A 20,344-nucleotide genomic window follows, 5' to 3' on the forward strand; every position below is an offset into this window, starting at 1 on the left:
CGCCATTTTGGCCTCTGTCACCTAGGAAGACAAGGGAAACCAGCACCTTGTACTTCTGTGGAAGGTCCTGACTGAGAGAAAGTCAGCCAGGGCTGGAAACAAGTCAGATTGGTAAGAAATCTACCTTGAACAAAGACTGTAACTTAAGTTAGTTCTTAGCCAATAGAAAGTATATTATTTGTTTGTTTGTAGCCCTTTTTGTCTATCCCTTCTATTTGAATTCACTTAAAACCTTTCTTTTTGATTAATTAAATAAACTTGTTTTTCTTTTAATCTAAATCAATGTAGTTCTGTGTTAGAACTGAAGTTACTGTTAATCCAATTCAATTAATAAGCTGTGCTTTTGTCTCTCTCTACCAGCACACTATGCCTTATTACATCTCTGAGTGTTCCTGGAGAGGGCTTGATACTTCAGGGGAGATGGTTTTGGGGAAATTTGGGACTGGGATGTGTTGGGGTCACACTACACGTAGTAACCAAGACTGGTGGAGACCAGGGTGGGGCTGTTGTACTGTAGGCAGGCTGCTGAGGTCAGAGTGCTGAACCAGCATGCAGACACTCAGGGGACTGCACACTTGTCTTCTGGTTGTTGGTCTCTGTGCTGTGAGCCACAGCAGCAGAGCATTTAAGGCACCCAGGGTTACAGGCACATGGTGACAACCTCTTACTGATCTGGATTGAACCCTAGAACATCAAAGGCCACAGATAAATGGTCTGGTTCTCAAAAGGGCTGAAGTCAATAGGAGCTTCTAGATGCTCAGCACTTTTGAAATTCAAGCCATGTATTTAGGAGCCTAATCTTTAAAAATGTGGCCCTAACTCCTCCGGATTTCAGAGCTAGTTAGGCCCCTAAATACCTTTAAAATATGAACTTTAATAGCTTAACTAAATGTTCAGAAGTGACTAGTAATTTCTAGTACCTCAGTTGTGGGGTGCCTAACCTGAGAGACCTTAGAGGAGCCTGATTTTTAGAAAACATGGGACAACAATACTCTGAAAATCAAGTCCTATTAAGGGGTCTCAAGTTGGGCACCCAAAATTGAAGCATCTAAAATCACAAAAAAAAAGCATCTAAAATCACTTCAAAAAACGTAGATCTATTTTGAAAATCTTGGCCTAATATTATAGAGATAGAGCGGGAATGCAGAGTGATAACAGGATTCTATTATTTCTTTTGTCTTAGTTCATGAAGAGACTCTTGAGCACGAACATTTGGCTATGCCACTCATGAGTTATCACTCTCCTCGCTCGTGAAGATAAGCATCATGGCAGGACTTGGTTATTAAGTCTCTGACTCTCTCTCTGTAGATCCCATTTATAAATTAAATTGGTGTGTGTTGTTCATACCACTATTTCAGCAGGCTGCACTCGGTGAGACTACCAGACAGTGAGATAGTGTTCCATGGAGAGGTGTGAAAAATTCCTTGTGCAAGACATTCAAAACTATGCTGAATACTGGGAAATATACTATAAGGAACTATGTTTAGTAGATTGAAGAATTAGAGGTACTAATAATATCCCCTTTCTCACTTCTACATTTGTATTCTATGATACTGCTTACTGTGAACCAGATTATACCATCCATCCACACTCTAAACAGTACCTTACTCCATGAACAGTCTCAGTGAAATCCAGTGGGATGGCTTGCTGAGTAAAGTACTACTTAATGTGAGGGAGGATGGCAGAGTCTGGCCCTGAATATGTAGGCAAAATACAAAAACACATAACAAGGAGATGGTGTGGCTAGCTTTGTGAAAAACCTGCCATGTTTTTCAGAGTATCACGTGAGTATCAGAGAGCTTTCTGATATGGTTGGCTCTGATAAGTTTATGACCACTCATAGAACAGAAGATCTATCATACTGGTTCAGACCATGGCCCATCTTGCCCAGTTTCCTGTCTCTAACAGTGGCCTGTACCAGAACTTCAAGGGAAATATAGAGAACAAGGAAATTATGGAGTGATCCATCCATCTTCCACCTTTGGCTTCTGGTAGTCAGAGATTTAGGGTCATCCCAAGTACAGGACTGAATCCTTGACCACCTTGGCTAATAGTTATTGATGGACCTATTCTCCATGAACTTATCCAGTTCTTTTTTTAACCCATTTTTACTTTTGGCCATCACACCATCCCCTAGCAATGAGTTCCACAGATTAGCTGTGCATTATATGAAAAAGTATTTCCTCTATTTTGTATTAAACCTTATACCTATTAATTTTATCAGATGACACCTGTTTTTTGTATCGACTGAAAGGGTAAATAACACTTCTGTATTTATTTTTTCCACACTATCCATGATTTTATAGACCTCTATCATATCCCCCCCCTTAGTTGTCTCTTTTCTAAGATGAACCCTAATCTTTTCAGACACACCTCCTATGGAAGCTGTTCCATACCCTTCATCAGCTTGGTTGCCATTCTCTGAACATTTTCCAGTTCTGCTGTATCCTTTTTGAGATGGGGCATCCAGTCATAGTTTCTCTCAGCAGAAGTCAGTTTGAGAGAAAAAGGCACAGGGATTAAGCAACTGATGAGGGCCAGTAAATTGTGAGAGAACCATGCATGTCGCAGTCTGGAGCATCGGTCTCAAATACAAAGGTCTTTGTGGTGTCCTGATAGGTTAAAATGGGGGCAGAAATAAATGCCTTTTTCAAGTGGTCAAAAGCTACCTGCATGTCAGTTTACCAGGAGAACTTAGCCTTCTTCCTAAGGAAGCACATTATAGGAGCTACCAGGTTCGAGAATCCTTGGATGAATTACTAGTAAAAATTCACAAACCCAAGGAACCACTGCACCCCGCATATATTCAAAGGCACCTTCCTTTGAATATATGCGTTTGAGGACGTTTATTAAGGAACCCACACAATTTCGCATGATCCCCATCGATTTTATAAGGTAGAGGCAGCTTGAGCTCACAGACAGAACCATGACAGTGTCCAAGAAGGTGGGTGGAGCTTTTGCTGGGGCTATTCCAGTGGGGACCTCCATGCTGTGGGGCAAAGTCCCCTCTCCTCTTCTAATGGGCTGTTCAAACTGTCACACCAAGGTGTAGGCAGTGCGACCTAGTGGTCAGAGCAGAATCAGAGGGCAGAGTTGGAGTTGTAGTCAGCAGCTAAGCCCATGGTCAGATCCTGGAGTTAGGAATCAGGAGTTCAGAAGCAGGCAGGGACTTGGGCTGGAGTGGAGCAATGGCTGTGCAGGAAGCCACTGTGCTGCTGAGCTTAAATGGTGCTCTGTTGGCTCTTCTGACCACTCAGGGAGCATAGTAACTTATCTAGGGTTTATTGGGCCCTGTTGAGCTTGTTGGGTTGCTAGGCAACTGGGCCCAGAGGCAGCTGAATTCCTGACAGTGGGAAACCCAAAGTTCAAATTCTTTTTCCATATCAGGCAGCGAGAGGAGCTGAACTGGGTTTCCCACATCCCAGGCTAGTGCCCTAATCCCAGGGCTAATGGTTGTAGATGCAATGTCTTCCTGTCCCCAAACCCTACTAGCCAGTTTGTGTGAATTTAGGCGTGCTCTGAGCACACCTACTGGATTGGGCCCTTCAGATTAGATTTGGCAGGGGGAGAGCACGACGCTTAGTTTGAGGATCCTCCTGAGGCGGAGGACAGCATCTGGGCACCTACACCGAGGTGGCTGTGTGCAGGCTCACCTGCAGAAACTTGAGTGCCTAAGAGACTTTAATGGTGGCAATTTAGGCATCTATGGAGTTTTACCTTACCCAATTGCTTATCCTGCACTAGGTTCATTTAAAATGCCTAAGGCAGAGATTGTTGGGCTGCCACTTGCCTGTCACATCCAACCCACCAAATCACATGATGTGGCCTCTCAACAGAGAATTTAGTCTACCATGACATTTCCCCCCCATGATAAACATACTGCAACTGCAAGGTGATGTATTAAGGTAGAAGAGCAATCACTCAGGGGAGTGGTTGTGTGCTTCTTTGGTTAGCATGTATACCAGCAGTTCTCAAACTAGGGGTCAGGACCCCAAAGTGGGTCATGACCCAATTTTAATGGGGTCACCAGGCCTGGCTTAGACTTGCTGGGGCCCGGTGCCAGAGCCAAAGCCCAAAACCCACCACCAGGGCCGAAGCCCAAGGACCTGGGCCGTGGGGCTCAGGTTACAAACTCCCTGCTCGGGCTGAAGCCCTGGGCTTTGTCCTCCCCGCCCAGGGCAGTGGGGCTTTGACCACCCCACCCGGGGCAGTGGGGATCGGGCTTTGGCTCAGTCCTCTCTCCTGAGGTCCTACAGTAATCATTGTTGTCAGAAAGGGGTCATGGTGCAATGAAGTTTTGAGAACTCCTGATTACTGAACACAAAGAGATTCAATACCCTGAAACATCAGGTCTAAATCCATTGCACAGTGAATGAGGTAGAAAGCAGCATTTTGACAAACCAGTGGCTGGTTCTTCTGCCATTACATGATTAAGTGAAAGATTCATTTTCTCTATGCAGAGTGGGAGCATGAATATCTTTTAATTGATCATAGAGGTAAACTCTAATGCTCTTATGTTTTCAAAAGAAGGCAGTGACAAAAGGAATGAAACTTAAACAGTCACTACAGTACCAGTTACAATGCCACAAAGCAAAATTTGACAAATGTTCTGGCGCTGCCAGGGATCCCACTGTTGCTGATCTAAAAAGACGACGTTTTAAATCAGCAGATGTGTTTTGCAAGAGCTATGACAGCACAAACAGAATCTTACTGCATCATGCCTTCTAACTGTGGAGCTGGTGCAGGCTAAACTAAAAAAACAAAAACAAAAAACACAGAGGAAGAGCAAAATAATGGTCAATGCAAGAGGCAAAGGCATTTAGTGAGAACAAAATGTTTTTAAAAAATGAACTAGCATCTTTCTCTGAGTTTCACAAAGTTTCAGATATGCATGACACATGGAAGAAAATGTAAAGGAAATTATGCACTATTTCTTATTTTTCTTTGGCACAAGGTAAGAATACAAATGTGTCAGATACAAGTCAGCTACCACCATAGAGACAGAGAATTGACAGTAATTTTAATATGCATGAACAGCTTATGAAGTTAGCCTCATTAGATAGATAAGCAAAGGGCCCAGATACTTTTGGTGCTGTTCAGGAGGCTGTTGCAGATTTTGGAGTTTTCAAAAAAGTTATCGGCTGTTGCAACAGATGGAGTGCCTTCTGTGCATAGAGCAAAGGTTGGGATTGCAGGTTTATTGAAGCATGCTGGGCTGGACTGCTCAGCGCAGCCCTACATTATTCATCAAGAGTTGCTGTGTAATCCCATCATCAATGTGGTTGGGAAAGTTACAAACTCATCCAAGGTGGCCACAGATCACTGAGCCATTGCAAATTTGTGACTTTTTCTTGATGAAACGGATGCAGAGTACGGAGACTTGGCGCTCTACACTAAAGTGTGATGGATGAGTTGTAAATACCTTGAGAGAGTCTTTGCACTTTGAAAGGAGATAGTCACCTTTCTAAAATTCCCTGAAACTCCTTAGTATCAGAACTCAGTGCAAACTGTGAACTTTGCAACTTTGTTGCAAAGAAGGAAAGGGGCATTCTGTTTTGGAAACTGCTTCCTGAATCTTCTTTCCCCAAATATGAGCAAGCGATCATTGAAATTGTGTGTGTGTTTGGGAGCCCTTACGTTAGGGAAAGTAACTTTTCCACACTGACTCATTTGCAATCAAATTGAAAGGAAATGACTGACAGATGAAACCATCTTATGTAGGTATGACTTTGCTTTGTCCAGTTGTTCCATTGCTCCAGATATATCAAGGTCAACAACTTGGAGTCTCTTGCTTACAACATTTATTTCAAACAGTATGTCATGCCATAACACTAAGCCACGCAGAAATTTGAAGTTATGTATGTTTCTGGTGATTCCATTTTCCTCTGCCACTGTTCTCCCAAGAACAGTTCCTGTCATAGCATTATCCTCCATAATGGCAACTATGGCATCATCTATCTTCCCAATATGGTGTTTGATAGGCTTTATCGCCTCCACTCGACTTTCCCATCATGTGAAACTCAGTGGTTTCAGTGTCAGAGAGGATGTTCCCAGATGTTGCTTCAAAATTTGCCATCAATGAGTTGATGCAGAGAAAAATACATAGATGCTTTGAATTACATTTAAAAAAATCAGCAGCCTCACTAGAAGCTGATGCTTGCTCACTGACCACCAAGTTCAATTAATGAGAACTGCATGGGACAAAAAAGCTTGAGGGTTTAACTCTTGGATCTGTGTCTGCACTCCTCTGTTCTTTCCTCTCATGTTGGCACCATTATCGTAGCCCTGACCTCTCATGTCAGCTATCGCAATTCCCGTATCTTCCAGCTTTTTAAGAAGCACATTTGTCATACCAGCTCCTGTAGTATCATCAGTGTCAATAAATTCTAGAAAATGCTCTCTGACAGCCACCATTGCAGGGACATTTTCACTAAGTTCTGTTGTTGTTACAAAACGCACCATTAAAGTCATTTGTTCTGTATGGCTGATGTCAGGGGTGCAGTCCAGAATAACAGAGTAATATCTTGCTGACTTCAGATCTGCCACAATCTTCTGTTTGACTTTTGTTGCCAGTAACTGTATGATCTCATTTTGAATTGTTTTTCCAAGGTAGTGGTGTGTGTACATTTCTTGGGTGGTGACTCTTCTTAGATGCTCCTGGAGTACAGCATCAAACTCAGCCATCAGCTCCACAATTTTAAGACAGTTTCCATTTTTTGGCACATACAGCTGATCTGAAATGCCACACAGTGCTAGGTTTTGGGTAGCAAGCATTCTCACAATGGCAATGAGCCTTTTCAGAACATTTTGCCAGTAAAGAGACTCTGATGCAATCTTCTCTTGATGCTGATCATCTATGGTGGCCTTTAACCTTCGTCTCATCTCAAGCTCTTTCCACCTATGGAATACTTTCTGGTGATTTGCTGTCTTCTCATGGCATGTCAGATTTCTAGCCAGATTTTTCCAGTCCTCTGTTCCTGTAGAACTCAATGTGGCTGGAACATTAGACTGGAAGAGTTTGCAACAAAAACAGTATGCAGCATTCTGGGTTTTTGAGTACATAAGCCATGGCCTCTCCACTTTGTCACCATTGGGGATTTCATGCCAGTAATGTGTTGGATGGAAACTTCTATTTTCATTGTCTTTGGGGAACATGAAGTTTTTCCACTTGCTGTAGCCCATGCAGTACAAGGAAGTCCCTCAGGCTACTGCTCAAGTGGGTCCACAGTCCTGGATCATCTAGACTTAAGGAACTAAACTCAGAAGCAGCTGTTTCTTGCGCCTCCACCACATTCTTCTCTGATCTACACTTTTCTTCAGGAATGTGCATGGTTTGAAATGGATGTATGAATGCTGCAGTAGCTGCCAGGCCACCTGCACTCTAACTGGAAGATCAGGCATCTCCTCACCCCTCACATCCTCACTGGGGCCAGAAGGCTCACTGTGAACATTTGTGTCTATGTATCGCAGGAGAGCTCCTTCCTGCTTAGATAGAAAAGCTTCCTTTGCTTTCTTTCTTTTTCTGAATTCTGCCCCAGAGGGGCGTTTTCTTCTTTCACTCATGACTGCTGTTCTGTGCCAGCTATAGTGGCTCTCAACACTCAATTGAAGGGGACAAATAAGCAGGCTGGTAGCAGGGCCTGAGTGAGGGAAGATATCAGCGTCTTAAGGGCCTAACTGGCTCCTACTACATCAGTTGACTGCCTGTTCTCCTCAAGTGGGTTCAGGGAAGCAGCAGGAAACAGGAAGCTCCCTGAGAAGCTGATGTTAATCAGTCCAGGCTTCTGGGGGTGCTAGAGAGGTACATAAGAGGCTCTTCCTCCTCTCTCTCCCAGCAGCTCCTGCTGCTTTCTGTTATTCCCGCTCACCTTTTCTCCTGCCTGCCTGTTATGTCTCTTGTGCCCTCCTTCCTCCAGCACAGCACTCCACCGTCTCTGTGCATCTAGAGCAGAAAGAATACATATGCACCAGCAGCAGACAATTTTCTTCACTCTGGGTCCTAGTGGCGCCCCACACACACACAATCTGGCACCTGAGGCAGCCACCTCAGTTTGCCTCATGGTAAAGCCATCCCTGAAAGCAAACCAAGTACTGCATTATTAATTTATTTTACAGGACTCAAAAGAGCACTAGACTCCTCACAATACAAACAAATAGCACATGCTCCCTGCCCTAAAAAGCTTACCATCTAAATTATATGTGATACTATATAAAATCCCATCCTCTCCCCTTAGATGTTCCCTATTTCCTATACTCCAAACTGAGGAGAACTTGCTGCATTGGTGAGGACAAAAGGTCAAGGAAAAAACTCCACAAGCCAGATTCTGATCTCACAGCAGTATGACTGATGAGACTTTTTTCCCCATGTGAGTTCTTCTGAATGGAGTTCTATTCTTCTGATCCTGGCCTGTGATTCTGGCTTCCTCTGTTTCAGTCTTTTTGTTGTTGATGTTGCTGCTGCTGCTAAGCACACTTTTGGTGTCTAGAGGATAATCCCATTCATTCAGTTAAACAAATACCCAATATGTAACAGCATATTCCCTACCATCCTAAATTAGCATGGCATGACTCTCTTCAGGAGACAAGAGTGCTTTAAAACATTCTAGAACTCAAAGACGCTAAATAGCTGATGAGGACTTGTGGCTATTTATACAAATTGCATGCCATTCAGGACTCAGAAATCTGGCCATGCAGAACAGACGGGAAGAAAATAGGGGCACCCATTTTAGTGCCACCGAAATAAATAGGACTGATGTTTCCAAATGACAGAACAGGAAAATGTTTCTCTCTTGAGAGGAGAATGTTTGGGATTCGTGCTTTTGTATTGTTTGATGGTTGACTTCATTGTGGAAGAAGGCAGAAAATACTGATAAATAATTCTGGTGCTTAGGAAAGTTAAAAGCACATGTAAATAATGTACTGGCTAGAAGACACCATAGGAGCAGGAAGAATGCAAAAAGACCCTTCTTCTCTGCTGATGTATTTGAATGACATGCACCAAAACCTTTGCTATTCCAGACCTGCAGCTCTCTCCTAATTAGAGACAGCAAATGGTACTATACACTACCAAATTGTTCATTTGTGATCTGGCTTTGTGGATAGATGCCCACTAATATGCCAACTTATTTGGATATTGATTAAATCCAAATTTAAACTAGAGATGGCAAAGTTCAGGTCTCGATTCTAGCTTCTTTAATGTCAAGGGATTTTCAGACCCAGGATTTTGATTCAGCACATTATCCAGATGGGTTCAAATCTGATCAGGATCCAAATGGAGGGGGGGAAGAGGAGCACAGGGGGACGGGAGGTAGGAGAGGGAGGGCTGGATCCAGGGTTTGGGGTTCAGGTCATTGCTAATTTAAATCTGTGAATGGTAAGTGGTTAGAACATTAATGCACTACATTTCTTAGCCTGTTTTTGAATGGTTTTATTTAAAATGTATGCTTTAAAGTGTGTTTCAGGTGTGATGGTGGTGATGGAAAGGGACCAAGGGTTCTTAAAATAGCCTGTGAGAATAATGCATCTTGAAGACTGCATTACTTTTCCTGTATCAGTCTTACTGCTGTACTGTATAAAACCAAAATTACTGAACCTCTAAACACCATGAAGTCTCATTAAGTCACTTTTGTATCTTCAGGGCATTCAAATATCCTCATTACTGCTTAAATGCCACATTCAAATAAATATGGATTTTTAAAGAGCTGCATACCTACTTCCATTTTACTCACTTCTGAAAGGCTGTTTAAGTTAAAAATGAACTAATTAGAAAGCAAAATTAGACATCAATGATTGTAGGTAGCAATTATACCCCATTACCCTGCTAAATGCTAAGGTGAAACCAATTAAATTAAGGGTGACTTAATTCTTTTTTATTACTATTCATTGTATGTGTTTTGTGTTGTTTTAATTAATGATTACAAACTGTGTAGAGGATGAAAGAAAGGTAATCTCAACACATCCACAAAATGTAAAATTTCATTTTAGGGCTTGATATGCTAATTGTGTACTGCTGTTTTTCAAAAACCTTTTAAACCTGTAATTACTTACACACACACACTCAGGGACTGAAAAAAGGCTGTCTGCAAAAAGTCAAACCCTTTGCAATGCCACAGCTGGACATAAGAAACATGAAGAAAGAAACTGACCAGTAACTGGGGTCCAGATCCTTAGAGGTACTTAGGGTCCTACTTTCAATGGCCTACAATGTACAGACATACTGTTGTTCTCACATATATTATAGAATAAAGTGTGGAAGGCAAGCACCTTTTGGATAACTTTTATAGATTTCTGTAAAGCTTTTGACAGTGTACACAGAGACAGTGTTTGGGAAATCATAGCATATTATGACATACCAGCAAACAATAAATTAGAGTAATCGGAGATGTGATAATGCTGAATGTGCAGTCAGAGACAGTGACATCAGAAAATGGTCTGCAGTGACAACTGGAGTAAGGTAAAAGTGTATCATGTCCCGACTGTTTTTTTGGATTGATCTTTGACTATGTCACAAGGAAAAGTAACTGCAGAAGGAAACAGAGGAATTTTATGGACAAATAACAAAGCACACTTGGGTGACTTTGTTTTTGCTGATGACATTGGCCTCCTTAGTTCCATTAAGTGATGTGTTGAAGGAGACCCAGCTTTTGGCAGACACAGCAAAACAAGATGGTTTGTTTATCTACAAAGGGAAGACAAACTATATGGCTATCAATGTTCCAAAAGCAAGTCACAGTAGGTGCAGAAACACCAGAAGTCATTTTACCAATCTAGCAATGATGAGGACACTGTGCTATAGGTCAAGCAACAAGTATCAAAAGTAGCAAACTACTTTCATAAACTCAAAAAGATTTGGAAGAATAGCATGATAAAAACTGGTATTTTTGTGTCAGTATCTAACACCCGCATCATGTCGGTCCTCCTTTATGGAGCAAAGTGATGGAAATCTACAACAGAAGTTGATAAGATCAGCTCATTCTAAAGTAAAATATCCGCAGAAGATCTTTTGAGTCCGTTAGAAAAGAGTTTTTTGCAAGACCAGAAATTCTAAAGAAAGTAAATACGTCTAATGTATCCAACATGGTAAGATGACAACAATGAACATTTGTAGGACACTATAGGGATGCCACCAACACTACTTCCACATCAAATGATAATACGGATACTCGCTGGGAAGAGAAAGAAAGGGTGACCTAGAGAAACATTACACAGAACAGAGAAAGAAGCCAGATCCATCAGCAAGCCACTCAGGAGCCTAAGCAGACCAGCACGAGACCAAAAGAATGGCTGAAACTGGTGGCTGCCCCTGTGTACCTGTAACTGGGAGTTGCCCCTGTGGGCCTATAACTGGAGTCTAGATCCTCAGAGATACTTAGGCTCCTAATTTCAATAGCCTACAATGCTCAGACCATACTATTGTTCTCACATATATTATAGAATGAAATGTGGAGAAATAAATAAATCTTACTAGTTGGCATATTTTATGCTGCTTCCGTGTTCTATTATGGCTACTAAACATGTTGGGTCAAAAGCACCCCTTACCATTAGTCAATGGAGTTACCCTGGAAATGTTAACCCTTTTACCTCATTTTGTTGTAGTGATGAGAATGGTTTCATGCTTTGTGTTCCTCTTATTTTTAAAATACAACATAAAATAAGTATGACCATATCCCAAAATCGTATCCTTATCAGTAAGTCCCTACCAAATTCACGGCCATGAAAAACGTCACAGACCGTGAAATCTGGTCTTGTGTGCTTTTACCCTATATTATATAGATTTCACAAGAAGACCAGCATTTCACAAATTGGGGGTCCTGACCCAAAAAGGGAGTTGCAGGGGGATCACAAGGTTATTCGGGGGGGGGAGGGAAGAGGATCATGGTATTGCCACCCTTACTTCTGCGCTGCCTTCAGAGCTGGGTGGCCAGAAAGTGGTGGCTGTTGACCGGGTGCCCAGCTCTGAAGGCAGCACCCTACCAGCAGAAGCGCAGAAGTAAGGGTTGCAATACCATACCATGCCACCCTTACTTCTGTGGTGCTGCTGATGGTGGCACTGCCTTCAGAGTTGGGCTCACAGTCAGCAGCTGCCGCTCCCCAGCTCTGAAGGCAGCGCCGCCCCCACCAGCAGCACAGAAGTCAGGGTAGCAGTACCACAACCCCCACTCCTTACAATAACCTTGTGAACCCCCCCCCCCCCCCAACTCTTTTTTGGTCAGGACCCTACAATTACAACACCATGAAATTTCAGATTGAAATAGCTGAAATCATAAAATTTATGATTTTTAAAAATCCTATGACCGTGACATAGACCAAAATGGACCATGAATTTGGTAGGGCCCTACTTATAAGACTCTGATAGTTGGGACAACTGCTGTAATTGGCACATTTCTGTTTCTACTGGTGTATCACATTAGCTAGCTAATGTATTTTTTGCTCAAAAACAAATATGGCAACCACCAGTTTCTGCATACTGAAAATACTCTTACTAAACAAAGAAAAAAGAATATTAGGACATGAAAGAAAGCTAGAAGATTGAATGAGCTACTGTAATTAATTTTGATGGCTGCAAGATACACCTAAAGCATATTCCCAAGCTAGTTCACTCTAATTAAGAAATAAAATTTAAAAAAATGCAGAGCCAGATCCTGCAGCCCTTATTTATGTTGGGCAGCATTTGTTGTACAAATAGTCCCATTCAAGTGAAGTACTACTCAAAGTAGAGTTGCAGAATATAGCCCATAATAATGTACACATTTCAGGCAACAAGAACATCATTCAGTGAGCATTCTAGATAGCAGGTACACCTATATTCATGAAATATAGCTTTGACTTTAGGGTATTAATTTGTACAATGGACTGTCCTATTGAAGCATTACAAAGCTCACACTTTAATGGATTAAAACAGGATTACCTGTTTTTTTCAAAAGTCAGTCTTTAGGCCACTAAGGCACTAAGACTGTAAATCTGACAAGGTACATAGCACACTTACAGTCAGTTAATTCTCAGCTGAAAGACCAAGTGAGTCAGCTATCAATTTAGCATGTTATATCAGGGAGAAATGTGTAACCATGCTTTTCGTTATTTCCTTCTGGAAGCCCTCCTCAAAAAAAAAAAAATTCATTGTTGCATCTATAACATTTCTTTATTAGCCTTGAGCCAACCCACTAGAACTGCAGCATTGATGTGCAATATCATTCAAAGCACCTAGGTTAGCACTCTCGGCTTTGGAACAATAGAGATCTGGCTGTACTGGAAAGGCAGCACATTCAATTCTAGAAAGAACCTTCATTAGCAAGCAGAGTTAATGAATGACTAAAACAACATTGGCAGCAGCTCACAAACTAATTTATCTGCAGGATCATGGTGGTGCAGATGAAAAGGTGAAGGAAAGAATATAGTGCCCATCCAGAACTATTCTCTATTCCTAAACAGCTAAGACAAAATATAAACAGGAGCATCCAAGCTGTGCAGTACTAACATGATTTGCTTTTCAGTACAAACATGCAAAACAATAACTCCGCATGGTGGAGGAAAGGGATTCATCTATAATAAAGCAAGACTGGCATTTAAAACAGTACAATCTCTTACAGGAAAGCATGGTTTCCAGGACCTCACTATGGAGCAATTGCCAGTTATGTAAAAGTACACCCAAACATTCAATGCCGGAGGATGTCAAGGACAACTATAATGTTGATTTTGTGTGGGTCAGATTTCTTTACGTCAGTTAGGGAGGCTGTATGACCTTGACATGGGAACAACAAAAAAGAGTTTGTGAAATCTGCAGACTCGCACTGAAAAGATTACCTCAGAGAAATGTGTCAATCACATAGTCAAGGTTGCTCTAAGACACCCAAAAAGACTGATAATTTACAGCTGCTAAACTAATTTTAAAAAAAGATCATCCTGAAAGGGTGATTAAATACGGATATCTTTTCTCAGCTTCTCTTGTTAGCACTTCAGAAAGTTTGCAAAAGATACATTTTACTTTGAGTCTAAAAAAAGTTACCATTAAACATTAGGATACTTCGCACTTCTGTAGCACTTTGAGGATCTCAAAGCACTTACAGAAACTAATGAATTTTAGCCTAGCAACATCCCTGTGAAATAGGCAAGTATGATTATGTCCCTCTTATAAGTGGAGACCTAAGGTTCAGAGATTAAGTAATTTAATAAAATCACCAAGTGTGGAAGAGCTGCAAGTAGAATCCAAGACTCTTGACTCATAAGGCCACCCCTCTCAGAGGGCCATGCCATTTCCTCTGAATGGTCCCTTCCAGGGGCAGTTTTAACTACAGTCCATGAGTGAAATTGCACCCACAGAAGTCAGGCCAAATCAGGTCAAATTTGAGTGGTCTTGTGACCCAGCACTACTCAAATTTCATGGTGAACTATCACAAATGGAAGGGATAAAAAAAATAGCAGATTCACATAATATTTGAGTAACAGATTTTATCTTATTTTTTCAGTATTTAAAATGAGCCCATAATTCCAACTAGGTGCGTGTGCAAATATTTCAATTAGAGTTACAAAATCCAAAAGTTCCTGGAGTAATTTAAAGCAATATACCTTAAGTAACCAGAGATGAAAAACCTCTTTGTTCAATAGAGCAGTGTCCCCTTCATTACTAAATAAAATTTGGACATACACTGGGAAGGGTATGTTAGCTGCAAAATTTATTGCATCATCTATGCTGGATTAGCAGTCACCAGGTAATAGTGTTCATACTTAGACTTCAAAGGAACTCTGAGTATAAGTGACAGACCCTTAGAGGAAGGGGTTGGAAAAAAGTCTCACTGACAGTTATGACCTCAGGCACTGGGATATAAGGATAAGGAGCAGTTTCCGATTTACCAGGGTTGTAACTACACCTCTACCCCGATATAATGCCACCCAATATAACACGAATTCGGATATAACGTGGTAAAGCAGCACTCCGGGGGGGCGGGGCTGCGCACTCCAGCGGATCAAAGCAAATTTCATATAATGCGATTTCACCTATAACACCGTAAGATTTTTGGGCTCCTGAGGACAGCGTTATATCGGGGTAGAGGTGTATAAGGTTTAATTTACCTAACTTGGCGGTTTCCCAGGCTGTGTACTAGATTCAACGTTATAGAAACTTTAAGATATTTATCTTGGCCCATGTCCAAGTATACTGGAAAGTCACTGTGGACCATTCTTGAACACACAATTCTAATCTCTAGTAAAATAAGAGGAGGTTAAGAGGTACCTGACCTGCAGCATTCACACCAAGGCAAACAGCAAAAGACCATCCCATCCCCAAGAAGCTGTGCAGACAGATTGACTGCAGTCAGTGAGGAGCAAGGGGAAAGACTAGTGATAAAGTGGAGCAGGGAAGTGACAGTTACATAGTGTACATATTAAGCAAGATTTTTCCCCCCTCAAAGATTTTGGATTCTTTTCCTGGCAGAGGGAATTGGCCACCATACTTTGCAATATCACCATGGCTTCCAAATGGTCAGGAAGATTTGAACTCCAAGTGTGAACTATTTACTTGTTTGGGGAGAAATCAGTGATAGTAAGTAAAGACGAGACTACACTTCAATATTAGACTACAACTCAAAATCATGTCCAAGATGATATCTAATTTCTTTTGAAAGCAAAAAGTTCTTGAGGATGATCTACGAACTGTTACACAGCCTGAGAACCATTTAACAGAATGAACAAGCATGAGAAGGAAACATTCCAGAAACATCTACTGTTTCAATTCCTTCAACCACTTCACAAGCTTCAGCTCTCTTTCTGTGTGACCTATCTGCTGGTAAGGATAAGAAACCATGTCAACTGATACTTCAGAATAGATCAGAAGATGACCGGTAAAGTGAAATATTTTAATCCAGCAACGTACAAAAATTTCCCTTTCATTGAATATTCAGTCCAGGCTGGTGCTGTCTTCTGTTTGTTGGGGGCACTTCACTCTGTACACAATAAATAAGGTACCTGGTAAAAATTACAATTGGAATTGATAAATGCAAAAAGCATACAGATATATGCAAAGGCATGATCTTTCTCCTGCTCATAAAGACACTTTTCAGCAGCGGATGGACTGTCTCTCATGGAAAAGCAGAGAGAGTGTCACAAACCATATCAAATCAGGGAGGAAAGCACAAGTTGAACAAAACAGATTCTTCTTCCAGCACATTGCTGACTGCAAGAAGACCTCTGTGTATCTCGAAAGCTGACCTCTCTCAACAACAGAATTTGGCCCAGTCAGAGAGATTGCCTCACCCACCTTCTCTCTAATGCTCACAATAGACTGTTAAACTTATGGAAAATGATATTCTGTAGGAGGACAAAGGAGGAGACAGGCCACTCCTTCACCTGGCCCCATACCTCCCCTACCAGAAGGCTCTGGGGAAGAAGTTTTCTTTAACAAGAATCCACGTTTCTGGCACCTTTGGAGATGAGGGGGACATGTTCCAACAACAAACAAAAACAAAACTTCCCCTAGTCATTCACAGAATCCCAAACACCTGAATAAAGGCTTCTCTCTTACCTCAGAGCCCAGGTGAGCAAAAGGGTTCCTTCAGAGTCCTTTTATTAGTTCCTATGAGTTGACCTGCTTTGGGGTTTAGCTTGCAGCTGTGCTGGACAGAGCTGGCTCCCTTACAGACTTTCCAGAGTCAGCCACCCCCAGAACTACTTCAGGCTCTTTATATCAGGAATCAGCTGCTTAAAGCACCTACTGCTTCCCTTTGCCAGGTGTCTGTCTGTCTCATTTAAGAAGCCTACACCAAGCTTCAAGACTCCTGCAAGGTAGCTTCCTCACGCCCTCATTTGCTTGCTCTCCCACACATTAAAAAAAGCCATGAAAATGGAGTATTCATTGCATTATTATGCATCATAATTGTTACTGTAAGCAGAGTATCATAAGATTAAGTTTGTGGACATATGAAGTGATCATGCTCTTTGTATTTATTTTTGGTTTTTATACCACAATTACACTAGAGTTTGGTATAGTTCACGCATTGAATTGGGAGGCTGTATCCACTCCTGATTCCTTAACACCATGGAAACCCCTTTAGAGGGTTCAGACTCCACCTGAAAGGAAAAGAGGAAGCTAGAATAGCAACAGTCGTTCCAGCCCCACCTCTTCTATCTACAGCATCATACCTTACTCATACCATAGGACTTCTGCAAGTAAAAAAGCTTATCAGCACTGATTTACTTGGGATCCTCCTCAACCCACTGTTATTCATGGGACAGGAGTTAGTAGGCACAATGCTGACAGAGGGTCATAGGCAGGGCTGGGAGACAGTGCAGAGACACAGGGCCTCTGCATGGATGCTTCTGGCCTGTACAGGATTCTACTGGTTTGAAGCACTGAATTACCTGAGCCACTAGTTCTGGTGGGCTACCCTTCACGCGAACAGAAAAATGCATTGGAAACTTCAAATCCAACTCATAGGGCTGGCCTGCACTGCCTGCAATGGGAAAGTTTCCTCTTCAATCCAGCTGGCTTTAAAGCCAAGCCTGTTCAGCTCAGTAGATTTTAAACCTGTTTAGACCTAGGGCACATTGCATTCCAGGCATCACAAACCAATTTTACTGAGCGAGTTTCAGAATGACCATCATCAGGTTTTGAAACTGGTTCAGGCTGCCTGGAGCCTGGGCTACATTATGACTCGCCTGGTTTAGAAATTGGTTTATCTGAACGAGTTTTAAAACTGGGTAGAATTTGGATCATTAATTTCTCTTGAGTAGTAGAAGCCATAAAGTTTCCTGTCATCTACATTGTTGTATCCAGTATAGAACATTATATGGCCCAGAGGGTTGAGAAAAACTAATGTAGATTCCTCAGCACAAGGATTCATAGAGGTGGCAGCTTTAAAATGTCAACCATATTTTTCAATATATATCAGGAGTTCGTCTTGCTAATATTCTGTGCTCATCAATTGCCACTACTGCATTATCACCACACGTTTGGGAATGATGGTAGGCCAGAAATAAGTTCATAAAATATCAAGGCTATAAAATGTTCAGAGTATCTCCCTGCATGCATCAGGAAGAACAGATCAGAGTAGTGCTTTGACTGTTTAGTTGAATGTATTCACATTTGCTTCCAAGTTCTCACTAATTGCAAATGAAGAAAGCTGACAGACTGATCCTAATGGCACCATTTTTCAGTATTCAGATCCCAAAAGGGCATTGTTAAATTAAAAATTGCATTTCTGCCTGAAATTTTTGCACCAACTATAATTAGATGACTATAATTCTAAAAATTTAAACTAACACTGTATTTCCCAGCTCCCCGCCTCCCATCAGCATCTTTGCTTTGTGAATTCCATAGTGCATTGGGCTTGATCCAACTCCCATTAAAGCCAATAGGAATCTTTCCACTGAGTTCAACAGCCATTGGATTGGGCCCTTTGAGTATTGTCATGCAGGCCCAGATCCTCAAAGGTATTTAGACTCCTAACACCCACTGAACAACAATGAAAGTTAGGCGCATACATACCTTTGAGGATCTGGGCCCCAGGGCTACATTTTCAGAGGTATTCCTGTGCCTAAAGATGGAGATAAAGCACTTTTTGAAAATTCCAATAGGTGCCTAACAGCTTAAGCACCGAAGTTCCATTGAAGTCAATGGGAGTTAGGTGCCTCACCTATTTAGGCACTTCTGAAAAATCCCACTAGGCACCTATCTGAATGTTTACCCCGAGGATGGCCAAATTTAGGTGCCTAGTCACGTCCTCATCCTGCATGATGATCCACAGTAGGGGGATCCTGCACAGGCATGTAGCCCCTTTGGCTTCCATGAGCTCCACAATGGGCCTACCTGAATGATCACCATGTAGGATTGGGGTCTTCGTTGTTCCATTGCAGAAAAAGATCCTTATAAACAGACAAGGAAAGGGGGAAAAAAAGTTTTAAACTTTTTTCAATTACTTTTTTTTTTATTTACACACAAATTCACTACATGTTATTTGAAAGGTGCTCTATTGCAAACTGGATTTCTTATGTAAATATACAACAAAAAAATCAAATTGATAGGGTCCTTTTCAAATTAAAAAGTTTAGTGCAGGGGTGGGCAAACTTTTTTGCCAGAGCGCCACATCAGGGTTGCAAAACAGTATGGAGGGCCAGGTAGGGAAGGCTGTGCCTCCCCAAACAGGCTGCTCCCCACCCCCTCCCACTTCCCGCCCCCTGACTGCCCCCCTCAGAATACCCGACCCATCCAACCCTCCCTGCTCCTTGTCCCCTGACCGCTCCCTCCCGTGATCCCTGCCCCAACTGTCCCCCGGGACCCCACTTCCTATCCAACCCCCCCTCCCTGTCCCCTGACCGCCCCCTCCCAGGACCCCCTGCCCCTAACTGCCCCCCCTGGGACCTCACCCCCATCTACCCCCCGAAGCCCCTTTCAGAATGTGGCCCTGCGAACATGGGCAGAGGACTCAGGAGGAGCAGGGGCAGCCACGCAGCCGGAGAGAAGCAGCGGTTTCCCCTTCGAAGTGCCACTTCTCTCTGGCGGCTGCTCCTCCTGAGTCCTCCGGCCGCATTCCTGCCACCCACACCGCCTGCTCTCCTGCCCCTGCAGTGCAGCCTCTTCTCCCCCCCACCCTCCCACAGGGGGTGTGCCAGTGCTGAGCTGCCCAAGTGCCCGGCCCTGGGTCCCCCGGTTGTTGGGGGGCCCCAGGCCAGGGCACCCTGTTTTCACTTGTAAATCTGCCCCTGAGCTGCACCGCCAAGCTGGAGCCAGCCATGCTGCCAGCACGGTCAGCTGAGGCTGCAGGGAGGGGGGACAGCAGGGGAGGGGCCAGGGCCGGCTAGGAACTCAGGGGCCAGGCAGAACGGCCCCGCGGGCCGGATGTGTCCCACGGGCTGTAGTTTGCCCACCTCTGGTTTAGAGGCTTGGATGATAGTGTCAGTGTAAAACTATCCTCAATTCCCATTCCCAGACTGGATGCAAATACAAGGAGCTTTGGTCAGGTGACATGATTTCTAATCAGGGCCAGCTCCAGGCACCAGCCTGGTAAGCAGGTGCTTGGGGCGGCCACTCCGGAGAGGGGCAGCAGGTCCAGCTATTCGGCGGCAATTCGGCAGATGGTCCCTCACTCCCGCTCAGAGCGAAGGACCTTCCACCGAATTGCCGCCGCAGATCGCGATCGCGGCTTTTTTTTGGGCTGCTTGGGGCGGCCAAAACCCTGGAGCCAGCCCTGTTTCTAATGGGACTTTAGGAGCATGGCCTGAAGGTTGATTTAATGGAGAAGTTGTAAAACACAATGGCAAATTTTTTTTTTTTTTTAAATATATGGAGATATACCTATCTCCTAGAACTGGAAGGGACCCTGAAAGGTCATTGAGTCCAGCCCCCTGCTGTCACTAG

The 20,344-nt window shown here is 42.9% G+C and overlaps 1 long non-coding RNA gene across 1 annotated transcript in view; it reads right to left on the minus strand.

The window, feature by feature from the left end:
- LOC122172340 (uncharacterized) overlaps positions 1-16,716 on the minus strand; it is a 49,358-nt gene extending 32,642 nt beyond the window's left edge. Inside the window, exon 1 of the long non-coding RNA XR_006172562.2 lies at positions 16,514-16,716. This is a non-coding gene — a long non-coding RNA (uncharacterized LOC122172340). The remainder of the gene's footprint in view (positions 1-16,513) is intronic.
- Positions 16,717-20,344: the final 3,628 nt, after the last annotated feature.

This window comes from Chrysemys picta, chromosome 5 (genome assembly GCF_011386835.1).
Source record: "Chrysemys picta bellii isolate R12L10 chromosome 5, ASM1138683v2, whole genome shotgun sequence".
In the NCBI taxonomy this organism is placed as follows: domain Eukaryota; kingdom Metazoa; phylum Chordata; order Testudines; family Emydidae; genus Chrysemys; species Chrysemys picta.